The sequence below is a fragment of the Camelina sativa genome, chromosome 17, assembly GCF_030686135.1.
Source record: "Camelina sativa cultivar CO46 ecotype springtype chromosome 17, ASM3068613v1".
Taxonomy (NCBI): domain Eukaryota; kingdom Viridiplantae; phylum Streptophyta; class Magnoliopsida; order Brassicales; family Brassicaceae; genus Camelina; species Camelina sativa.
This window is the reverse complement of record NC_141896.1, coordinates 29,500,565-29,506,463: the sequence shown is the minus strand read 5'-3', so window position 1 is coordinate 29,506,463 and position 5,899 is coordinate 29,500,565. Positions and strand designations below refer to the sequence as shown.

The window sequence follows — 5,899 nt, the reverse complement described above, 5'->3', positions numbered from 1 at the left end:
CTCTTGAGGAGCTGGTGGACCATATTGACCGTGATCGATCATGAACTTGGTACACATGTGGGATAAGGCCGAGTTCTACTATTGTTACATGAAGTAGAGATGAGGCCTGACCACATAAGGCCCAAGAGAAGGATCGAGAATCTCTTCATAGCCGTTAGACGAGAAATCAAATGAGATCACGTGTTGGTTTCACTTAAGGAAACCAAAGATATGTCTATATCTTCATTGGGATCAACCCTCTCTCTTTCCTTATGTCCTTATCGACATGTTGTATTATGTTAAGGGTGTAGCCCTAGTTTCTTTCACTATAAAAAGGCTCTAGCCGACATTGTATTATTTACTCTAATGGAATCTAAGCTTTTCTTCATTCTCTTTGCTGACTAAACTATCTTCTCTTCATACTCATCTCTTTACTTCTGTTTAAACTAACATGGTATCAGAGAATTTTTTTGATCTATAATCCTCTAAATCTACTTTTCATACTTTTATTCTCTCTTTGTACTCGTTATTCTACTTATTCTCTACTCATTCTCTGTTCGTTATTCTCTCTTTATACTCGTTATTCCACTCTTTTATTCTCAAATCTTCAACCATGGATAACAGCAAACCAATTGTTACTCCAGTGGTGCTTAAAGGAGCAAATTACTTGTTGTGGAAAAGAACCACAAAGACCGCACTTAGTGGCTGGGGACTATGGATCCATGTTGAGACGGACCAACTCCCCAAGAAAGCTATCAAAGAGGATCGCAAAGAAGAAAGGAAGGGGACAAGGAGGCTGATCTCGAAAAGGAATTCAAGTGGTTCCAAGAAGATCAAACCGTGCTTGCTATCTCCAAAACTCGCTGGACGCACCAATACTTGAAGCATACTCTTACTGCGAGACGGCCAAGGAGTTGTGGGAGACGCTTGCGAATGTCTATGGGAACGTGACCAACTTGACCCGAATGTTCGAAGTCAAGAAGGCGATCAATGGGCTCCACCAAGAAGACTTGGAGTTCACAAAGCATTTTGGGAAGTTTAGGTCACTATGGGCCGAACTTGAGATGCTCCGACCAAGCACAATCGATCCGGCCATCCTCAATGAGAGAAAAGATAAAGACAAGGTCTTTGGTCTCCTTCTCACTCTGAATCCGGCGTTTAATGATCTCATCAAGCACATCCTTCGAGGAGACAAGTTACCTACACTTGTGGATGTGTGTTCGCAAGTTCAACAGGAACAAGGTTCACTTGGCCTCTTTAGTGGCAAGGAGGACTTAGCCACAGCCAACAAGGGTGTTTACAAGCATGAGGACAAGAAAGTGGTGGTATGTGATCATTGCAAGAAGAGGGACCATATCAAGGACAAATGTTGGATTCTCCACCCCATCTCAAACCGGCTAAGTTCAAGGCTAATCTTTCGCAAGAAGGTTCAAGCGGCCAGGGTAGCGGTGCAGCGAACCAAGGAGGCGCGGCGGCTATGGCCATGGTGGCTTCCTATGGAGACCTTGTGAGGAAATCAGACCTGGAGGATCAAGTCCATTGCTGCACTAAAGGATTCCGGTACCACCTTCTTTGCTTCAAAACCTAGTAAATATTTTGTTGTTGACTCGGGTGCTTCTCACCATATGATAAGTAACCCTAGTCTCATTGATGTTCATATATTTTACCATGTTTTCCCTTAGTTTATTCACATCTTTTTACATCTTTTGCTATCTATTTAGGCCATTATTGTGTAGCTTTAGCACTAATCATGCATTAGAGTTTAGTTGCATTGCATTTGCATCTTTTCATGCATATTCAGGTGATTTTGGAGCTTAAGGAGCATGGAAGCAATGCTGAGGAGAAGTGAGCCAATCATGAAGGGAAAGCAAGAGAGTTAAGGCTGAAGAACCAAGGTCCAGAGTCCAACTCGACCGCACACTCGACCAGACACTCGACCGTGTGCTGAGGAAGACTCGACCGAGTAGAGAATGTACGAGAGAAGCCAGCTCGACCTGCCACTCGACCGAGCATAGGTCAAGTTGACCGAGCCGTTGACTATTTTGTCTTTTAGTGTTTTTAGGGCTTCCTCCTCCTCTCCTATATAAACCCTTGTACCTGCAGCCACCAAGGAGTCCAACCTTTTTAGAGAGTCAGAAACCTATTTTTTACTTTTTAAGGAATTATTCCCTTTGACTTTTTATTTTTTTAGATTTTGTACCCTTTTTAAGAAAATCTTAGATTCTTCAATATTGTTGGTTCCATAACTTTCAATATATTAAGAATTTGGGTTTGATTCCTTTTGCAATATTGTAGATCTTGTTCTTATCTTTCATTTGATGCAAGTTTCGAGATTTTCTGGGTTTATGACTTTGATGTTCATCATGTGTTCATGTGAGTAGTGCTTAGGATCTTGAGGATGGGTTAGGCTGGGCTGTGTTTGAGGTTTGTTTGCTTTGGTCAAGCTTGATTGTGGTAGAATCTCTTCTAGGCTAGATGTTCTTAATGCTAATCCTGAACTGAGAGGTTAGGGTTTGATTTCAAGCATCTTAGCATCACACCAATGTTTAAGGAGCATAGATAAGGCTAGATCTAGAGCTTACCATTAGGCTTGCTAAGAGATTAGAGGTCTTGTTTGGTATGAGATGTATTGCTTAATGCCTGCTTGTGTAGATTCTTTATTTTGTGAGAACAATTCTAGAAATGCATAGGTTTTATTGATTCTTGCCATGAGAGTGGAAGAAACTTGTCTTAGATTTATATGTCTAGAGATTAGCTCAAAGCTTTGCTTGAGATTTGTTAGCTCAAACCTCATTCATTAGTCTAGCCCATGAATCCCTCCTCAAGGCCTTCTTTGTTTATTGATTTTTAAGTCTTAATCCTGTTGCTTGCTTGTTGTTTGATTTGTATCTGCATTGCTCTGTTTTTATTGTGTTGCTCTGTTTCCCGGATTTATCTAGCTCGACCCTGCACTCGATCTACACTCGATCGAGTGCTAGCTCGAGTTCATCCCCAGAACTTTGGTTTATGATTTGTAGTTGTCCTGTCTTATCTCTAGTCTCATTCTATTTGCATTCCAGTTGCATTTACTTATTGTACTGTTCATTATTGTCTTGCATTAGTCCATTAGCATAGTTTCTATTTTTGTTCTTGTTTCATATTAGCTGCAATCATTCTGTTCTATTTGCATTTAGCTCTTAATTCTTGTGGTTTTACATTCTGCATCTTACATTTTCATCTTAGGATTGTTAGTGATAAATAATCTTTACATTTTGCTTAACTTAGAATCATATACATATCTTAATTGTTCATAAACACTCATTTAGGATTGATACCTCTTATACTGCAACAGCATAAGGGGAATTGAAACACCTTACCATCCATCCATTCATATCTCACCATTGCATACATTCATCACGCACACCAAAAAGATTCTTGTGCCAATTTGGCACCGTTGCCCATTTGAGTGTGTTTTTGTGACATTTAGGATCCATATTAGTCTAAGATTAAGTTCGTTTATACACTTGTGAAGTTGCTGGACTCGAATCTTCTGTTGCTGGGTTGTCTTGAGTTTCAGGTACCCACTCGACCAACTACTCGACCACCACTCGACCGAGCAGTGATCAAGCACTTGATCGAGTTAGAAGCCGTGTACATTTGGACACCACTTCCCAGTCGACTCAACCACCCACACGAGCCTGAGCTCAATTGTGAACCTGTTCGAGTCTGTACTCACGTTTGTTGGTGCACACAAGGTCTAAGGGGAAAGACAATCTCAAAGGCCTATTGACAACATCCATAGGAAGCAAAAGGGTTTCGGAAATCAGAGAAGAAGAGTAGTTCAAGTTCAGCAAGAGGATCCAGTGATCATGGAGCAACAAGCTTACCAGGAGCAGAGACCTAGGCACATTGGTGCTGGAGATGCACCCAACACCCACAACCAAAGGGCTGGTATTGTGCCTCCAACAGGGCCAAACAACAACTTTGAGATCAAAAGTGGATTGATCTCCATGATTCAAGCCAACAAGTTCCATGGGTTGCCAATAGAGGATCCACTAGATCATCTTGATGAGTTTGACAGAATCTGTGGTCTTACAAAGATCAATGGAGTGAGTGAAGATGGATTCAAGTTGAGGCTCTTCCCATTCTCACTTGGAGATAAGGCACACCTTTGGGAGAAGACTCTTCCTACTGGAGCAATAACCACATGGGATGCTTGCAAGAAGGCTTTCTTGGCAAAAATTTTCTCAAATGCAAGGACTGCTAGATTGAGGAATGAAATTTCTGGGTTTGCTCAAAGAAACAATGAAAGCTTTTGTGAAGCTTGGGAGAGGTTTAAAGGATTCCAGACTCAATGCCCTCATCATGGCTTCAGCAATGAGTCACTCTTGAGTACATTGTATAGAGGAGTGCTTCCCAAGATCAGGATGCTTTTTGACACAGCTTCTAATGGCAACTTCCTCAACAAGAATGTGGAAGAAGGCTGGGGGTTAGTTGAGAATCTTGCTCAGTCAGATGGCAACTATAATGAGGACTCTGACAGAACCATAAGGTCATCATCAACTGATCAAGAGGACAAGTACAAGAAGGACTTGAAAATGGTCAATGAGAACCTTGACAAGATCCTTCTTAGCAAACAAAAGTCTATTCACTTTATTGGCGAAGAAGAGGTTCCAGTTCAAGAGGGGGAGACTGAATTTGCGTAGTTGTGCTACATGCAAAACCAGGGAGGATTCAAAGGCTACAACCAAGGGGGTTTCAAGAACAATAATCTCTCTTATAGGAGTAGCAATGTGGCTAACCCTCAAGACCAAGTGTATCCACCTCCACAGCCTCAACAGCAACAAAACTATGTCCCCAAACAACAACATCAAGTGTTCCAGCCTCAGTTGTGTCCCCCACCAGGGTTTTAGACTAACCAAGGCCAAAAACAAGACCTAAGAGCTATGATGCAACAGTTATTGATTGGGCAAACACAAGGAAAGATTGAGGAAGCCAAGCAGTTTGCTGAATTGAATCAAAGGCTCACATCCCAGTATAATGACCTTAACATGAAGTTTGAAGGTCTCAACTCTAGAGTGAAGTATATGGAGAGAAACATTGCCTCTACTTCTGCTCCTAAACCCAACCAACTCCCTGGAAAAACTGTTCAAAATCCAAGGGAGTTCACTGCAAAAGCCATCCATATCTCTGATGAGGAAGTCACTGAGGGCAGTGGTGTTCAAGATGGGGAGGATTGGTCAGTTATTGAAGCTTTGAGTGAAGCTTGTGCAGAGAAATCTGAATCCGCCATTGCACTCAACCAGGTACTCGAGCCAGCACTCGACCGAGTGCCTGACCGAGTGGTCGATCGAGCTGAAGGATCAGGAGCTGTTAAACCTGCTAAGTACATTCCTCCTGCTTACAAACCACCTCTACCATTCCCAGGACGTTTCAAAGCACAAAGGATCAAGGAATTAAGGGAAATCATTGAGAAAAAGGATATGTTGGCTAAGCAACAAGGGGATGAGAAAGCTTTGAAGGAAGGAGTTGTGGTTGAGAAACAAGAGGAAGTGATGGCTATTCAAGAGATCATCATTGCTTACCAAGAAGAGGAGAGAGGACCTCCCTTGGAACAGTATGAACCTTATCCTCTCTATAGAGATTTTTTGCTTGATTTGTCAAAGAAAAAGGCTCAAGCTCAAGATGAGAAGGATCTTGAGAACCTTGGAGGAGTGATCATCCCAATTAAGCTTAAGGATCCAGGACCATTCTATCTGCCTTGCATAATCAGTTACCTCCACTACAACCAATGCCTTTGTGATTTGGGAGCTTCAACTAGTGTGATGCCATACTCCATAGCTGAAAAGCTTGGGAGAACTGATTTCAAATCCACCAACCTCCATGTATGCCTAGCTGATGGGTCAAACAGAGAAGTAGTTGGAAGGTTAGAGAATGTCCC

General features: G+C 42.0%; 1 non-coding gene across 1 annotated transcript; it reads right to left on the bottom strand.

The window, feature by feature from the left end:
- Positions 1-4,223: 4,223 nt before the first annotated feature.
- On the bottom strand, positions 4,224-4,330 carry LOC147924472 (small nucleolar RNA R71). Its single transcript, XR_015587850.1, has one exon. It is a non-coding gene; the product is annotated as a small nucleolar RNA R71 (small nucleolar RNA).
- Between the last annotated feature and the right edge of the window lie 1,569 nt (positions 4,331-5,899).